Source organism: Monodelphis domestica, chromosome 1 (assembly GCF_027887165.1).
Source record: "Monodelphis domestica isolate mMonDom1 chromosome 1, mMonDom1.pri, whole genome shotgun sequence".
Classification (NCBI taxonomy): domain Eukaryota; kingdom Metazoa; phylum Chordata; class Mammalia; order Didelphimorphia; family Didelphidae; genus Monodelphis; species Monodelphis domestica.
In genome coordinates, this window is record NC_077227.1 from 739749604 (window position 1) to 739768901 (window position 19298).

The 19298-nt window shown below is 45.1% G+C and overlaps 1 long non-coding RNA gene across 3 annotated transcripts in view; it reads right to left on the reverse strand.

Moving 5' to 3' along the window:
• Nucleotides 1-343: 343 nt before the first annotated feature.
• The window catches only part of LOC107650436 (uncharacterized), a 28506-nt gene continuing 9551 nt past the window's right edge, over nucleotides 344-19298 (reverse strand). For 2 of the 3 annotated variants that reach the window (XR_008915896.1, XR_008915895.1), the window contains exons 2-5: nucleotides 7621-18065; nucleotides 6427-6533; nucleotides 4270-4366; nucleotides 344-2564 (exon numbers count right to left, since the gene is read on the reverse strand). This is a non-coding gene — a long non-coding RNA (uncharacterized LOC107650436). The remainder of the gene's footprint in view (nucleotides 2565-4269; nucleotides 4367-6426; nucleotides 6534-7620; nucleotides 18066-19298) is intronic. The other variant, XR_008915897.1, reaches the window with a different exon arrangement.

Below are 19298 nucleotides of genomic sequence, written 5' to 3' on the forward strand. Positions count from 1 at the left end.
TTCCTTCCTTCCTTCCTTCCTTCCTTCCTTCCTTCCTTCCTTCCTTCCTTCCTTCCTTCCTTCCTTCCTTCTTTCCTTCCTTCCTTCCTTCCTTCCTTCCTTCCTTCTTCCTTCCTTCCTTCCTTCCTTCCTTCCTTCCTTCCTTCCTTCTTTCCTTCCTTCCTTCCTTCCTTCCTTCCTTCCTTTCTTCCTTCCTTCCTTCCTTCCTTCCTTCCTTCCTTCCTTCCTTCCTTCCTTCCTTCCTTCCCTCTTTCCTTCCTTCCTTCCTTCCTTCCTTCCTTCCTTCCTTCCTTCCTTCCTTCCTTCCTTCCTTCCTTCCTTCCTTCCTTCCTTCCTTCCTTCCTTCCTTCCTTCCTTCCTTCCCCCCCCTTCCCTTTCAGGGCATTTTTGATTTGATCCTAGGATCAAATCAGATCTCTCTCTCTCTCTCTCTCTCTCTCTCTCTAACACACACACACACAACACTAAAGTTAGGGAAATAACAAATGCTAGCCATTCTATTATCATTACTTTTCTTAAGTAGCTGGGTTCAAACTCAAATACCGACTCTAAATTCAATGCTCTTGTCCTCCATTGCAGCCCATATTTGAGGAAAATGGAGATCTAGGGAGCTCGCAGGATCTCAGATTTCCTAGGCCATCCCTCCCATTTAATAGAGGAGGAAACCGAACCCCAGATTGGAGAAGTGGTTTATTAGCAGTGTGGACTTCTCTGAGCCTCTGCTAGTTATAGCGAAATGGAAAATGCCTTTTGGCCAGATCTGTATCGATGAGGTATTTCACATTTCCCTGTCTTATTAACAGAGCGTGGGAAACTCAGTTTAGCCCTTTCTTGAGGCGCCCGGGGTTATGATCCTGAACATTATTAGGGCTTCATTGGCCCGCAGAGAGGAGGCCTTCCAGGCTTTGCTCCTCTGACTATCCCCTGACCCCAGGCTCCGCTTCAGTGTTTCCTGGAAGGTCCTTCATTATTGGAATCAAAGGCAACAAAGTCCAGGTGGCTCTCCCTGGATGATGGTAGCATTAGAATAAATGGCCTCGGTGTTTCTTTCCAGCTCTAAAGTCTATATACAAGAGAGAAATCTGCCTGTTTTAGGAAGGAGAAAGCAAGGCACAGAGACTTAACATTATTTTTTTAAACCCTTACCTTTTGTCTTAAATTAATACTGGATATTGGTTCTAAGGCTTAGAAGAATGGTAAAGGCTAGGCAATGGGGGTTAAATGACTTGTCCAGGGTCACATAGCTGGGAAGTATCTGAGACCAGATTTGAACTTAGAATCAATACTGTGTATTGGTTCTAAGGCAGAAGAGTGGTAAGGGGCTAGGCAATGTGGGGTTAAGTGACTTGTCCAGGGTCACATAGCTGGGAAGTATCTGAGGCCAGATTTGAACTTAGAATCAATACTGTGTATTGGTTCTAAGGCAGAAGAGTGGTAAGGGCTAGGCAATGTGGGGTTAAGTGACTTGTCCAGGGTCACACAGCTAGGGCGTATCTGAGGCCAGATTTAAAAGAGTTAACATTGTTAATCTATACTCTCATTTGAAAAGTAGTCTTCTCATTACCACCCTGTGAGGCTGGTAGAAAAAGTATAACTTTGGGGGCAGCTGGGTAGCTCAGTGGATTAAGAGTCAGGCCTAGAGATGGGAGATTCGAAACTGGCCTCAGACACTTCCTAGCTATGTGACCCTGGGTAAGTCCCTTAATTCCAATTGCCTAGTCCTTGCCACAATTCTATCTATTGATTCTAAAGCAGAAGGTAAGGGTTTTTTTTAAGTATAATTCTATAGACTTTACCGACGAGGAAACTAAAGCCAAGACAGCATAAATGACTTGCCTAAAATCACTTAGTTAGCAACTCCAATTTCCTGTGTCTCTCCCAAATTCTCCCCCTTATGCCCTGAGTGAACTGATGGCAAAGGCAGGAGCCGGCCCCTCCTTTGTCTCTGCTGGCTTCTATTTGCAATCATTTCATTTATTTTTTCCCCTTCCCAAAGCACTGGCTTTGCCCTGCCCGGAGCTCCATCCACCCCAAAAAGGAATCATTCCTTTGGGGTTTTTTCTTCCCTTTCCTGGTCTTCATGCGATCCTCCATGGGCAGCAGCTGAGAAGAGAGGATTCCTCGCCAATCTCTGGGCCCCTGAATGCAGGAAGTTGTCTGCTAGATGTTATCACTCACTGAGGTTAGAGTGACCAGCTGGAATTTAAAACATCTGACACATTCTGAAAGCCTGCGAAGAAGGAAGCATCTTGCCCCTTTAGTTAGCTGGGGACCTGCCAGCTGTTTGCTGGGAAGGCAGGATCAGGGTCCCGGGAACTCCTGAGGATGCCAACCAGACCCAGTGGTATCATGGGAAGAGTTTAGGATCGGGAGTCCAGAGGCACAGGCGCTCCTCCCCGTTCCGCCCAATTCTTACCCTGACTTTCCCCAAGTATGGAACACCAGAAGAGAGGGGAGTCAGAAGTCCAGGGTTCAAATCTTGACCTGGCTGCTTCTCTTCATTTTCATGTGCCACAGTGCCTTCATTTGTAAAACGAGAAAACCCATTGGCTTTGGAGTTAAACCTGTGTGCAAATTTCACTTATTATCTATGTGCACCTGGGCAAGTCACTTGACTTTCAAGAATGTCATTTCCCAGAAGTTTTGGACAACCCTTCCAGCCCCCCATCTATAAGCCTACTGATCTCTGAGGTTCCCTCTAATTCTAAATGGATGATTTTAAGTCATTTCATCCTTCAAAGCCTTTGTTTCCTCACTGTATAATGAGGATAATGACATCAGGACATTACTTCCCAGGGCTGTTGGGTTATTAAGAATCACCTACTGTGAGCCTTCTTGCTATTTATTTGGTCTATATACAGCTTACCTAGTATATTTTTATTTTGTATGTTGTCCCTCCTATTAGATTGTAAACTCCTTGAGGGCAGAGGCTGTCTTTTGCTTCTTTTTATTATATATATAATATAATATAATATAATATAATATAATATAATATAATATAATATAATATAATATAATATAATATAATATAATATAATATAATATAATATAATATAATATAATATAATATAATATAATTATCTCCAGTGTTTAGCCTGGAGATGAAATTCTCTGGAATGTGCTCAGGGATATACACATAGACTAATTGAGTCAGAGTGTAAGCCATAGACTGAAGAGTAATGTGAGACACTGAATGAATGAATGAATGAATGAAAAGGAATTTATTGAATGTGAGCCAATCTGTCCAGTAGGTCTTGCTCTCAAGGATCTTAAATTCTAATAGGGCAGATAATAAATGCAAGGGAGTGGGGACCAGGAAGGGATATTTAGGTTTGGGAAGTCATAGGAATGAAGAGTGGATGTGTAGAAGAATCACTTAAAAAGCTCTTATTTGGGGGCAGCTGAGTGGCTCAGTGGATTGAGAGTCAGGCCTAGAGATGGGAGGTCCTGGGTTCAAATATGGCCTCAGACACTTCCCAGCTGGGTGACCCTGGGCAAGTCACTTACCCCCCCCCCCCCCATTGCCTAACCTTTACCATTCTTCTGCCTTGGAGCCAATACCCAGTATTGACTCCAAGATGGAAGGTAAGGGTTTTAAAAAATGCTATTATTTGGCATTTCATTTACAGTATCAATGGCAATATTGATTTGGTTAGTTCCAAAGCTGGTCAGATGGCAAGGTTCCATGATTCAGAGGCAGGCGTACGTTGGAGCTAGTTCTAATAAGTTCAAGAAAGTCGATTGTTAAATCTTTAGGGTCATCATTTATCCTTCAGAAATCAACAAATGCTACCAAGCAGCATATGTTTTATTGTTTTGTTATTTTTCCAGACTTAAGAAAGTGATAGAGAAAATATTAATAATGCAGATTGAACTTTAAAATGAGTCATGAGGTTTAATAAATATTTTTCAACTAGAGAGCTGGTTGTTAAGCATTTGCCAGAACAGTCATGAGAGGGGACAGTGATAGTGACTTCAAGTAACATCCACTTCCTGACCCCTTTTTATTATTTTTAGATTCTTTTACTTGCACACTCAGATTAAATGAGATAGATTTTCCTCATCCTCCATTCTCTTTTCTTCCCGAGTGCATTTCTTTTTTTCCCCTTTTCTTCCTTTAAGATCATCACAACATAACAAAACCACCCCTGGGCCTTTTTCCTAATTTAACTCCCTCTATGATCCTTGACAACATTCAAGTTTTGAGGAGAGATTTTTTCTTTGACTCCTTTTAGAATGTAAACACTTGTAATTTCCAAATATATTTACCTTTTTTATATTTCTCTTGACTTCAGTGTTTGCATTTCAGAGTTTCTCCTCTCATCTGGTCTTTTCTTCAGGAATACTGGGAAGTCCTCTATTTCATCTGAATTAGTCAAATGAGGGGAGAATATATATATATATATATATGCATATATATATATATATATATATACGATGTTCAGGGTGGAAATACATTCAAATCAACAGGGAAATGAGGGAATTGGAAGAAGAGAAAATGGGAGAAGAAAATCAAAGGTAGTTTCAGAGAAAAATTAGTTATAAGTAAAACAAATTCTAGCCTCAGAGGCTAGATTGTGAAAGGGGAGATGTCACTTAAGAAAGAAAAAAGAATGGTTAAGAATTTGTAATTTAGATATAGGTGAAGGAAGAGAAGAAGATTAGGGAAAAGAGTCAAACTGCCTCAAGTGCAGGTCACTAGCAATGAACACATTTCTTCTCTCACTATCCTTTTCCTCTTTGTAAAGATTAGAGGGCAAAGAAGAAAAAATATATAAGAGAATAGAATACAGGAAATATATCATTAAATGACTGTGAATGTGAAAGGGATGAACCCACCCATAAAGTAGAAAAAGACAGCAGACTAGATTAGAAAGTAGAATTCAATAATTTGTTGCTTACAAGAAACATAAAGATTTTCACAAAGTTAAAATAAGAGGCTGAATGAAAACATATTCCGCTTCAGCTAAACTCAGTTTGGAAAGAGTTTGTCCAAGAGGAAGTAATGTGAAATCATCTGGAAAGATGGGTTGCGACCAGATTGTGAAGGGTTTTAAGTAATAATAATAATATAATAGCTAGCATATACATAGATAGCACTTTAAGGTTTGTAAATCACTTTATACATGTTATCTCATTAGATCCTCAGAATGACTGCAAGGTAGGTGTTATTTTTATATCTATTTTTTAGATGAAGAAATTGAGGCTGAGACAGTAAGTGATTCATCCAGAAATATGTAGCTAGTGAGTATCAAAGGAAGAACTGAAACTCAGGTCATCCTGACTCCAAATCTGATTCTTTACAGGAGAGTTTATTCTTGATCTTAGAGACAATGGGAAGTAACTAGAGTTTCGTGTGTGTGTGTGTGTGTGTGTGTGTGTGTGTGTGTGTGTGTGTGTGTGTGTGTGAATCAGACTTGTGCTTGATGAAAATAATGTTGGCAGATTAATGAAGAATGGGTCAGAATAGGGAGAGACTTGAGGTAGGAAGGCCAAATACAAGATTATTAGAGCAATTCTGGTCACAAGGGATAAGAACCTGAACTAGGATGGTGATTGTGAATTAAAAGGAGGGGACATATAAGAGCGAGAGGCTATCTGACCAGATATGTGGGGTGACATTGGGGCTGGTACCCAGGTATTCTAGAAGGATGATGATATCTTTGATAATAGTAGGAAATTTTGGAACAGAATTGACTCTGAGAATAGTATTGTGAAGAGAAAAAGTAGTTAGCTGAAATTCTTGCAAGTTGAGAACCAGGGAAAGAAGGAAGGCAGGAAGGCAAAAAGGCAAGAAGGAAGGAAGGAAGGAAGGAAGGAAGGAAGGAAGGAAGGAAGGAAGGAAGGAAGGAAGGAAGGAAGGAAGGAAGGAAGGGAGGGAGGGAGGGAGGGAGGGAGGAAGGAAGGAAGGAAGGAAGGAAGGAAGGAAGGAAGGAAGGAAGGAAGGAAGGAAGGAAGGGAGGGAGGAAGGAAGGGAGGAAGGGAGGGAGGGAGGAAAGGAGGAAGGGAGGGAGGGAGGAAGGGAGGGAGGGAGGGAGGGAGAGAGGAAGGAAGGAAGGAAGGAAAGGAGAGAGGGAAGAAAGGAAGAAAAGAAGGAAGGAAGAAAGGAAGGAAAGAAGGATGGAGGGAAGGAAGAAAGGAAGAAAAGAAGGAAGGAAGGAAAGAAGGATGGAAAGAAAGAAGGAGGGAAGGAAGAAGGGAAGGAAGGAAGAAGGAAGGGAAGGAAAGAAGGAAAGAAGGAAAGAAGGAAGGAAGGAAGGAAGGAAGGAAGGAAGGAAGGAAGGAAGGAAGGAAGGAAGGAAGGAAGGAAGGAAGGAAGGAAGGAAGGAAGAATTTATTTATTAAGTACTTAAGTGCCAGGCACTGTGCTAAATCCCAGGGGTACAGATACAAGCAAAAAGAAAACCAGTCCTTCATGGGGCTTACATTCTAATGAAGAGAGAAGCAGGTCAAAAAACCAGGATTTCTTTCTGCCTCTGCTATTAATTTGGTCGGAGTTTGTGCCCTTCAATCTCTTTGGGCTTCAGTTTGACCTTCAGAGAGAGGGAGGGAACACACAGAATTTGGTATAGAAATACATTCAACTGAATAAGGAAACAGGAGCATCCTGGGAGAGGGGAGAGAGAGAATAAGGGGGAGATCCAGAAAGGGATTAGTCACAAGCAAAACAAACTCAGATATTCTAATTGCAGGGAAGAAAACCAGGACTTATCAATCAATGAGTATATATTAAGCACCTACTGCATACCAGACACAGACAGTAGGCACTACCTAAACAAAGACACAGGAAACAATCCCTGCCCTCCAGGAGCTTACACTCCACCAGGATGGTAAAGGACTGTAAGACTTGGCTTTATGAAAATTAATTTAAGGAACCGGATATGCTTAGCCCATAGGAAAGAAAACTTGGGGGCCCCATGATTATCTTCAAATTGTGAAGAGTTAAGAAGAGGAAGCAGCCCCAAGACCTAGCAGTAATGCATGGGAATTATGGGGAGGCAGGTTTGACTTAATGTAAGGGAATTCCTTCCTGGGATTTGGAACAAGCCCAGAGGAGGGCCAGTTGCCTCAGGAGGTCAAAGGTGTCTCCTCAGAAGCAGGCTGCCAGGATGGGGTAGAGGGGCTGCTGGGCCAGAGCTGGGGGGGCCAGACGGCCTCTGCAATCCTGCCCAGCTCAGGGTCTGCAATCTGTGAAGCCCAGCTCTCCTTTGTAAAGGAGTTGGAGCTCTTATGGGGAAGGGATTATGGTAGATCAAAGCAAGGTATTGGGCCCCTCCTGAATGGCATGAGCTGGCAGCCACAGAATCCAGACAAAGCTTTGGGAGTTTTTGCCTTGATCCTCCTCAGGTACAGGGCTTAGCTTGAGGACTGTCTGTAATTATGGGAGCTTTGGAGTATAGTCAGCTGTGGAAGGAGAAGGTACGTTGGGTATGGGCTGAAATCATAGAATGTCAGTGCTGGGAGGGCCTTAAGAAAATAATAATAGCTGGTTTTTATATAGCACTTTAAGGTTCTCAAAACACTCATCTGATCCTTACAACCCCCCTGGCAAGTAGCTGCTATTATTATCCCCATTTTACAGATGAGAGATCTGAGGCAAATAGAGGATAAGTGACTGACCCAAGGTCACACAGCTTATCAGTGTCAGTCTGGATTTGAAGTCAGGTCTTCCTGATTCTAGTTCCAGGACTTTATCCACTATGACATCCATTTGCCTCTAGAAAATGAAGGGACAGGACTAGGAAGGCCCCTAGAACATGGAACATTAGAACTGGCAATCTAGTGGAAGGGGCCACCGTTTGAGGCAGTGAGTTACTCATCACTTAAATAGAGGCTGGATGACAAATGGTCAGGAATGTTGCAGAAAGAATTCCTGTTCAGACATGGGGAAATCACTTCCCTCCCCTGAGACCCATTGGATCATGGATACTGCAAACTGGAAGGGACCCCAGAAGCCATCTATTTCAACTCTTTTTGCAAGGATAGTGTGGCCCAGTGAAAAGGGACCAGGGGCACCATGGGCAGGAAGATTTCCGTCTCTAAGGGAGCAGGAAGTGACCTAGTCTAAGCCTCTTTCAAAGGAAGAAACTGAAAGGGGCTTAGACTAGATCCAGCTGAGGCATGGTGGCCAAGCGGCTTTGCCATGCATCTACCTCATGCATACCTGGCCCCCCAGCCAGAGCAGCGGACAGCCTTTCTCCAGAGTACAGACTTGGTAGCAGAGGCAGACGGGAGAACCGGGGGCTGCCGACTCTCAGCACTGTGCTCCTTCCATCACTCGGATGGCTTCTCTGGTCCCTTCCTGCCCATCCTCAGATCCCATCACCTTCCTACATGGAATCCCACCTGGCCAAACTGGACCCCGTCATCCTCTGCAGCGCAAGCCTGAGCCTTCTCTCTGCCCCATCCCAAGAGGACATCTAGACCCTGCTGGAGGAGCTCTGGAGAGGGACGGGGATTCCTCGTTTCCTGACCAAACACATGGGGCCCTCCTTGGACTAGTCTTGCTTGTTAGGAAGTCTCTTTCCCTTAAACAGGGCAGAAAGGGGTCCCTTAGTACCTGCTATCCATTGTTCCTGGCTGGGGCTTTGGGGACCATTTGTACCTTTGAAGAGAAGATGCCACAATCTCCCATTTGATGTACGGTTTCTTTACCTTGCACACACACACTCACACTCTCTCACACACACTCACACTCTCATACCCACACACACTCATACACAATTCACTCTCACACACACTCGCACAACTCACATACTCACACATGCCTTACACACTCACACACACTCACACACACTCACACATACACACTCACACACACTCATTCACTCACAAAGCTCACTCTCACATACACACACACTCACACACCTCACTCTCTCATACACACTCACTCACACACACATACTCACACTCACACACACTCACACACTCACACACTCATTCACTCACACAGCTCACTCTCAAATACACACACACTCACACACACCTCACTCTCTCATACACACTCACACTCACTCACACACACATACTCACACTCACACACATTCACACACTCACACACTCACACACACTCACACATACACACTCACACACTCACACACACTCATTCACTCACAAAGCTCACTCTCACATACACACACACTCACACACTCACACACCTCACTCTCTCATACACACTCACTCACACACACATACTCACACTCACACACACTCACACACTCACACACACTCATTCACTCACACAGCTCACTCTCAAATACACACACTCACACACACACCTCACTCTCTCATACACACTCACACTCACTCACACACACATACTCACACTCACACACATTCACACACTCACACACTCACACACACTCACACATACACACTCACACACTCACACACACTCATTCACTCACAAAGCTCACTCTCACATACACACACTCACACACTCACACACCTCACTCTCTCATACACACTCACTCACACACACATACTCACACTCACACACACTCACACACTCACACACACTCACTCACTCACACAGCTCACTCTCAAATACACACACACTCACACACACACCTCACTCTCTCATACACACTCACACTCACTCACACACACATACTCACACTCACACACATTCACACACTCACACACTCACACACACTCACACATACACACTCACACACTCACACACACTCATTCACTCACAAAGCTCACTCTCACATACACACACACTCACACACTCACACACCTCACTCTCTCATACACACTCACTCACACACACATACTCACACTCACACACACTCACACACTCACACACACTCATTCACTCACACAGCTCACTCTCAAATACACACACACTCACACACACCTCACTCTCTCATACACACTCACACTCACTCACACACACATACTCACACTCACACACATTCACACACTCACACACACTCACACATACACACTCACACTCACTCACACACACATACTCACACTCACACACATTCACACACTCACACACTCACACACACTCACACATACACACTCACACACTCACACACACTCATTCACTCACAAAGCTCACTCTCACATACACACACACTCACACACTCACACACCTCACTCTCTCATACACACTCACTCACACACACATACTCACACTCACACACACTCACACACTCACACACACTCATTCACTCACACAGCTCACTCTCAAATACACACACACTCACACACACCTCACTCTCTCATACACACTCACACTCACTCACACACACATACTCACACTCACACACATTCACACACTCACACACTCACACACACTCACACATACACACTCACACACTCACACACACTCATTCACTCACAAAGCTCACTCTCACATACACACACTCACACACCTCACTCTCTCATACACACTCACTCACACACACATACTCACACTCACACACACTCACACACTCACACACACTCACACACACATACTCACACTCACACACATTCACACACTCACACACTCACACACACTCACACATACACACTCACACTCACTCACACACACATACTCACACTCACACACATTCACACACTCACACACTCACACACACTCACACATACACACTCACACACTCACACACACTCATTCACTCACAAAGCTCACTCTCACATACACACACTCACACACCTCACTCTCTCATACACACTCACTCACACACACATACTCACACTCACACACACTCACACACTCACACTCACTCACACACACATACTCACACTCACACACATTCACACACTCACACACTCACACACACTCACACATACACACTCACACACTCACACACACTCATTCACTCACAAAGCTCACTCTCACATACACACACTCACACACCTCACTCTCTCATACACACTCACTCACACACACATACTCACACTCACACACACTCACACACTCACACTCACTCACACACACATACTCACACTCACACACATTCACACACTCACACACTCACACACACTCACACATACACACTCACACACTCACACACACTCATTCACTCACAAAGCTCACTCTCACATACACACACTCACACACTCACACACCTCACTCTCTCATACACACTCACTCACACACACATACTCACACTCACACACACTCACACACTCACACACACTCATTCACTCACACAGCTCACTCTCAAATACACACACACTCACACACACACCTCACTTTCTCATACACACTCACACTCACTCACACACATACTCACACTCACATACTCACACTCACACACTCACACTCACTCACACACACATACTCACACTCACACACATTCACACACTCACACGCGCACACACACACACACACACACACACCTGCCCTCCTCTTCCCCAGGGGATGATGTCACACCCCCAGAGGGCTGGATTGCACTGGAAGCTGCTTGGTGTTGGCTCAGACAGAATTCTGGAGTGGGAGGCCTCCAAGAACAATCATTCCTTCCCTGTCACCCAGAGAACAGAACATTTCACAGGGGCTAGCTGGGAGGAGTCTTTGGATTGTGCCTGGGCCTGTGATTTCTGGGGTGTAGAACCTGCCTCCCTTTTCTTGGTTGATCAGGCGGTCGACAAACATTAAATTCCCACCACGTACTGAGCCAGGTTCTAGGAAAGCTGCAGATCAAAAATGTAACCGTCTGTGCCTTCAAGATTACATTCCAGAGGAAAGCTGGGTGGTGCAGTGAATAGAGTACAGGGCCTGGAGTCAGGAAGATCTGAGTTCAAATCTAGACTCAGACACTTACTAGATGCATTAACTTAGACAAGTCATTTGACTCTGCTTGCCTTAATGTCTTCATCTGACAAATGAGCAGAATAATAAGATCTACCTACCAGGGCTGGAGTATGGCTCACGTGAGATAATGTTTGCAAAGGGCTTAGCACAGTTCTTGGCACACAGTAAGCTCCATATAAATGCTAGCTAACATAGGGAGACAATAAACTCTTTTATAAGTATAAGTAAACTAAGTCCAGGAGAACCCATTCTAATAGACTATTTGGGGGAGGGAGGATCAGGAAAGGCTGCATGGGGAAGGCAACCTTTGAGAACTGAGATCTGAAGGAAATTAGAGTGGCAGAGCACATTCTAGATACTCAGGATAGCCTGAGCAAAGGTGTGGAAGTGGGGAATGAATCATTCCCCCCTGGGGAATAAGAAGTAGACCATTTGGGCTGAAATATAGAGTGGAGAGCTGTGTAGTATTGCCTGGAAAGGTTTATTGGCATCTGAGCCATAGCTGCAGACCAGGGAAAGGAGGGGAGGGAAGGGAGGGAGAAAGCATTTATATGATGCCCACTATGTGCCAGGCACTGTGCTAACCACTTAGCAAACATGATCTGAGTTCAATCCTCACAACAATGCTGGGATTATTATTATTATTATTCCCATTTTTAAAAATGAGGAAACTGAGGCAGAGAGTAGTTAATTGACTTGTTGAGGGTTCCTGGGATTATTATTATTATTCCCATTTTTAAAAATGAGGAAATGGAGTCAGAGAGTAGTTAAGTGACTTCTTGAGGGTTCCTGGGATTGTTATTATTATTCCCATTTTAAAAAATGAGGAAACTGAGGCAGAGAGTAGTTAAATGACTTGTTGAGGGTTCCTGAGATTATTATTATTATTCCCATTTTTTAAAATGAGGAAACTGAGGCAGAGAGCAGTTAAGTGACTTGCTGAGGGTCACTCAGTTAGCAAAAATATCTGAGACTGGATTTGAATTGAGGTCCTCCTGACTCCAGGCCCAACACTCTCTCCATTGTGCCACCAGCTGCCTCCAGAGAGGAGATAGAATAGTATTGTTGAGGACCAGCAAGAAGGCAGTTTGGCAGAACTTTAGAGCAGGCAAATGGGAGCTCTGTATCATGAGGCTGGGAAGGTAGGTGACAGTTCCTTCTGTAGCCGAGCAGACCATCTGTGACTTGAACAGCACTGGGCACACAGCAGGTGCTTAATAAGTGTTTACTGCACCGATGAAGTCTTGGGGCAAAGCTCTTTCCCTTGCTCTGTGGGTCCTGGACCCCTCTGGCACTCAGGCTGGTGAAGTCTATGGACCTCTTTGCAGAAAAAAAAAGTTTTAAAATGCAGAAGAAAGCCCAGAAGATTACCAAGGAAAGCAATTCTATGGAAACAAGGGTGCCAGATCCCCCCTAAAATGGAGCAGGGGCTCCAAAGTTAAGGAGCCCAGGCTCAGAGAGTTGTCTGGGGCACAGAGAGAGCCGGGGGCCTGTTTCTTCTTCGAAAGGAGCAACTGTGTCACAGCCTTGACTTCCCCTCCTATTAGAGGTGAGGAAGAGGAGGCCAAGAGGGATGTGACTCAGGCTTAGAACTTATTGGTAAAGATCAGAGAGCCTGGTTAGTTCAGTAAACTGATGAATAAAAAAATATTGGACTAAATATAGGTTTACTTGTTTAGGGTTTTTGGAATAATCAATCCAATGGTTATTAATCACCTACTGTGTGCCAAGGCAGCTAGGTAGTATAGTGGATAGAGCACTAGGCCCTAGAGCTAGGAAGTCCTGAGTTCAGATCTAGCCTCAGATGCATCCTAGCTTTGTGACCCTGGACAAGTCACTTTACCCTATTTGCCTCAGTTTCTTCAGCTATAAAATGAGCTGGAGAGGGAAATGGCAAACTACTCCAGTATATTTGCTAACAAGACCCCAAATGGGGTCAAGAAGAGTCAGAGATGTCTGAAACCACTGAACAATAACTGTGCCAGGCAGTGTGCTAGGTACGGGGGGAGTCAATGGCCTAAATGAATGAAATGGGCTTTCTTCCTCCTCAAAGAGAATGCCAGGGCCAGGATTTGAATGCTGAAGATCTCTGGGAGTTTGTCTGGGGGAAAGGAAAGGGTGTTGCTCTCTGAGAGTTTGGTGAGTGCTACTATGGAAAGAGAGCTGGATTTCAGGTCAGGGAACCTGTATTCAAGTCTAGGATCTTCCCCTTACTCTCTTCAAGGAACTGGTAAGTCAACCAACCTCCTAAGACCTCAGTTTCCTTCTCTGGAAAATGGGTAATTTAGGTTAGGTGGCCCCTGAGGTTCCTTATAGCCCTAGTTCTTTCATTCAAAATTCATCCTCCTTCTGATGGTCCCAGTTGCAACAGCTAACGAATGGCAGAGTTAGACCTGCCCAGATGCTCTGCTACCCAGGACAGACATGGGCTCTGCTTTCCCTCCCTTGAGCCCTAGAATTGTTCTAGGAGGGAGATACTCTAAGCATTATTATGGCATATGAAGAGAGTGAGGTCCAAAGGGAAATGACTTGCTCAGGGTCTCTTGGTAGCAAGTGCCAGGAAACTAGATCTTCCCAAGCCCAGTTTCCTCCCTCCACCTGCTGATTTGCTTTTGATGATGTACACATTTGAATATTTGAATTCCTCCTCCTGTGTCTTTAAGTACCGCTTTTCCTCTACCTGTTTCTTGGAAGGATTTCTCCTGGGAAGATACGCCTGCCTTATCTGGCATCTCCACAACCTTGGGGCAGCATCTTGCTTCTTCCACAAAGCAGATCATTTCTGATACAGAGCTCCTCCTCACCCCCACTCCTGCACTCCCTCTAATCGAATGAGAAGCACCCAGTAAGTTGGGGAGAGATAAACCCTTGTGGGGCTCCAGAAGGGAGGGACTCCATCCATATCTCAGCTGGTAAAAGTCACTGAGGCCATCTTTGTTCCTCTAATGCAAACAAAGATCTCTTCCCAGCAACCCCTCCTTTCAACTCCATCTGCTATAATGAATCCTGGAAAATCTGATGACATTAAAACCATTTTGGTGAACCTCTGGAACATGTGCCAGAGGGGCTGTTCCTTGCCCCCTTTCCACTATGTCTGAGGGCATTTTTCACTTCGTCCACCTCTCTGCCCAGCAGCCCAATGGGAGTCCTTCCTCCCTCCCTTGTCAGGGGCAAGGGAGCAATTCACATGTGGCATGAAGGTGCCATTTGGGCACTTAATCTCTAAAAGATTAACCATCACTGCATTAGAAGGTCCTGGGTCTGAGCCTGGATATAGTCCATCCCAGCTACCTGTTAGGTAAAACATGGTCTGGTCAAAAATTTCTCCTGGGTGGAAGTCTGAAGTCTATGGGATAGTTCTGCCTCTGCTTCTAGCTTGGCATGTGACTTTGGAAAAGTCACTTCTCTCTGGAACTCCATTTCCTCAACTAGAAAAAGAACTGATTCGTCTAGACACCTTCTAAGGTCTCTCCAAGCATCCAAGCATTGGCCTATCATCCTATTGGTAACTGGGAACCATTTCTCTTTCATTCTGTAATTCCTTCCATTCAAGAAACAATAATGATGCACTTGTTGTATACAGGGTTCCTTAATGGAGCCGGAGTATAGCTTTGTAGTCTTAAGAGTTGAGTTGGGATTCTGGCCTTACACTTAGGGAATATGACACAAGCGTTTATTAAGTGTTCTGGGCACTAGAACTTCAAAGAGAAAAACACAACAAAAACCCCTAGTCTCAAGGAACTTGCATTCTCCTGGGTAAGGGAAAAGCAGAATACTGGACTTGTATGCAACAGGAGGGAGATCAAGGAAAAGAATCCAACTCCTGCTTTCTGACTCTGAGCAAGTCTCTGAGCCTCAGTTTCCTCATCTATGAAATGGAGAGAATATGTGGGCAGTTAGATGGCTCAGTCGAGAGAGCACAGGACCTGGAGTCAGTTCAAATTTGGCTTCAGACACATGCTAGCTGTGTGACCCTGAGCAAGTCATTTCACCCCATTTGCCTCAGTTTTCTCATCTATAAAATGAGCTGGGGAAGAAAATGGTAAACTGCTTCAGTCTCTTTACCAAGAAAACCCCAAATGGGGTCAGGAAGGGTTGGAGATGGCTAAAACCACTGAATAGTAACAATATCTACCCTGCCTAGCTCATAGTAGTTGGGGAGAGGATCAGGTGGGCTAAATTCTATCAAGTGCTTTCTGAAGTTGTCTAGAAATTGCAACAATCACTCACCAAGACCTGCTCTGTTGTGGGCACTGCGGAACGTCCTGGGGATACAAAGTGAAAATTAAAAATAATCTTTGCTTTCAAGGAGTCTACATTCTATCTAATTCTATCTGAATGTGGGAGGCAGATAGGTGTCACAATAAATTGTAAGATCTGAGTTCAAATCCACCCTCAGGCATTGACTGGCTGGGTGAGTTGCTTAACCTCTGTTTGCCTCAATTTCCTCATCTATAAAATGGGGCTAATAAAAGCACCTGCCTCTCAGGGTTGGTGTGAGAACTAAATGAAGTGATACTTATAAAGCATTATATAAAGGATAGTCACTCTATTATTGGGTCAATAATAATAATACTAACATCATAGTGCAGTGGATAGAGTTCTGGGCTAGGAGCCAAGAAAGCCTGGTTCAAATCTGACCTCAGACATATATTAATTGTGTGACCTTGAGCAAGTCCAGTTCCTTCCTTGGACCTTTGTTTGCTTGCCTGTAAAATGAGTAGGGTTGGGCTTGATATCCTTCCTAAGCCTGATCCTATGATATTTAAAACATTTTTTTAAATAAAACCTTTACTTTCCATTTTAAAATCAACATTGTATATCGGTGGAGCAGTAAAGACTAGGCAAGAGACTTGCCCAGGGTCACACAGCTCAGAGGTATCTGAAGCTAGATTTCAGCCCAGGACCTCAGGGCTCAGCTACCTCGCTGCCCATGTCTTATGATCTTTTATTTGAGGTTATAGGAATGTCCATCATTAGCATTACAGTGGCATCTTGGCAAGACATGGAGGCATGAAGACTGAGTTCAAACCCTGCTGCTATGTCTACTATGTCTACCTCAGTTTCCTCAGTGGTGAAATGGAAATAGTAACAGCACCCACTTTTCCCAGAATCGTTGTCAAACCCAAATGGTATAATAATTCCAAAAAGCACCTGGAAGAGCTGGAAGGGCCCTAGAAGGTCAGCCAGGCCAATCTGCTCACTCATAGATGGGGAAACTGAGGTTCAGAGAAAAGAGGTCACTTGCCTAGAGTCTCACAGGGACAAAGGGGAAAGGGCTAGAATTGGAACCCAGCCTTGCAGCTTCAAATCCAGCACTGGATGATTTTGATGGCCCTTTCTAACTCCAATTCTTACTCAATAAAACCGAGGAAAATGCAGCTCGTGAATTGGGCATGCAATTAAAGAACTAAAAAAAGAATCCAGTAAGAATCCCCGATTGAAGGCTCAATTGGAAATCCTAAAAATCAAAGGAGAAATTACTAAAATGGAAAGTAAAATGTTCTTATTAAACAGCATAAAAACCCTAAAAGGTATAGGAGAGCTGCTAGAATTTGGGGGGGTCCCTTCTGGGGGGAGGATCAGGATGGGCTTGAGACCTGGACCCTGAAGGACGGGGGCAGTCAGAGCTGGGAAAAGTCCAGGGTCATTCCAGACAGGGGAAGAGGCCCATTCCAGAAGAGCAGAAGTGTCCCTGCTTGGCTTGACTGCTCTCTCCCTAGGCCCATCACCCTGGCCCTGCCCATCCCTTGGCCTCTCGTACCTGCACCTCCCCTTGAAGAGGTGGTACAGGGAACCAGCAAACCCTGAAGCAGCAGAGGTAGAACAGAGACCCAGAACAGCCGCCACTCCACAAACCACTCATTAACAGAGCAAAACCCATCCCATCAGCAAAAGGCAAGGGAGTGGCAGAACAAATGTCGCCCAGCTTCCTTCAGCCTGGGGTTAGAGGGCTTTAGAGAACGGATTCCCAGAATGGCCGAGCTAGGAAGGACCCCGGAACGTGGAATGTGGGAACAGACAATGTCCCAGATGGGAGAATCCTGAGAGCTGAGAACATCCGAGCTGGAGGAGGCCTTAGAACAGGACGTGGCAGCCATGGTGGCAAGGGGAGTTAGTGTGGGTCAAGGGGGAGAACCTCAGCCTTTGCCTACACCAGTCACCAAAGACTGAGCGTTAGAGAAAAGGGGGCCCGGCTAATCTGGCTCAGAACCAGGACTTCAAACCTTTTCTCCTGCCTCTGCAGTGGCCGTGGCAGTTCCCTCTCCGCTGCTGGCTCGCCGTTTCCCTGCCATTTAAAAACAAACAAATAAATAAGTTCTTTTGGTTTCGGAAGTTGGGGTGGGAGGGTTGTTATTTTCATTTCTCTGCGAGTCACGATCCGGGCTGCCAGCTGGCCGGGTCTGCTCAGGGCCTGCTCAGGGCCTGCCCCTTGATTTTGATTTTTCCTTTGATAATCAGTATGTGAGCAGACCTTGGCTGGATGTCAAGTGATCCAAGACATATAGGAGGATGTGAGCGCCGGAGTCTGGCGAAAGCCCGGCGTGGGGGAAGGTTATAAATGTTTGGTCAAGGCCAGCTCGAGATAGACCGAGGTCCTGAGCACGCCAAGTTGGAGAGGCCCCCTCTGCTTTCGTGCTTTTTAAATGTCACTGATGATGAAAAGAGAGGAGGCGGCCCAGGGCTGTGGAAAAAGAGTCAGGACCAGAAATCTAACCTGCTATCTGCCACAGACTAGCCCTTAGACCTTTAGCAAACCCCTTCTACTCTTTTCTGTTTTTAAACCCCCACCTTCTGTCTTAGAATCAATACTGGGTATTGGTTTCAAGATAGAGGAGGGGTAAGGGCTAGGCAATGGGGGTAAAGTGACTTGTTCAGGGTCACCCAGCTAGGGAGTGTCTGAGGCCAGATTGGAACCCAGGATCTCCCCTCTCTGGGCCTGGCTCTCCATCCACTGAGCCACCCAGCTACCCCCAAGGCTCTGAGGTCAGATTTGAACCCGGGACACCCCCCCTGGGTCTGGTTTGTGGTAGAGACATGAAGAGAGAGAGGTTCTCAATCCACTAAGCCACCCATTTGCCCCCAAGTGTCTGAGGTCAGATTTGAACCCAGGACATCCAGTCTCCCGGCCTGGTGCTCTATCTACTGAGCCACCTAGCTGACCCCCTTATACTCTTAAAAAAAACCCAAACCCCAAACCTTCATCTTCTGTCTTATAATCAATACTCTGCATTGGTTCCAAGGTAGATGAGAGGTAAGGGCTAGGCAAGGGGAAAAGCAACTTGCCCATCTAGGAAGTATCTGAGACCACATTTGAACCCAGGACCTCCCCTCTCTGGGCCTGGCTTTCCATCCACTGAGCCACCTAACTGCCTCCAAGTATCTGAGGTCAAATTTGAATCCAGGACCTCCAATCTCCCGACCTGGTGATCTCTCCATTGAGCCACCTAGCTGACCCCCTTATACTCTTAAAAAACAACCCTTATCTTCTGTCTTACAATCAATACTCTATATTGGTTCC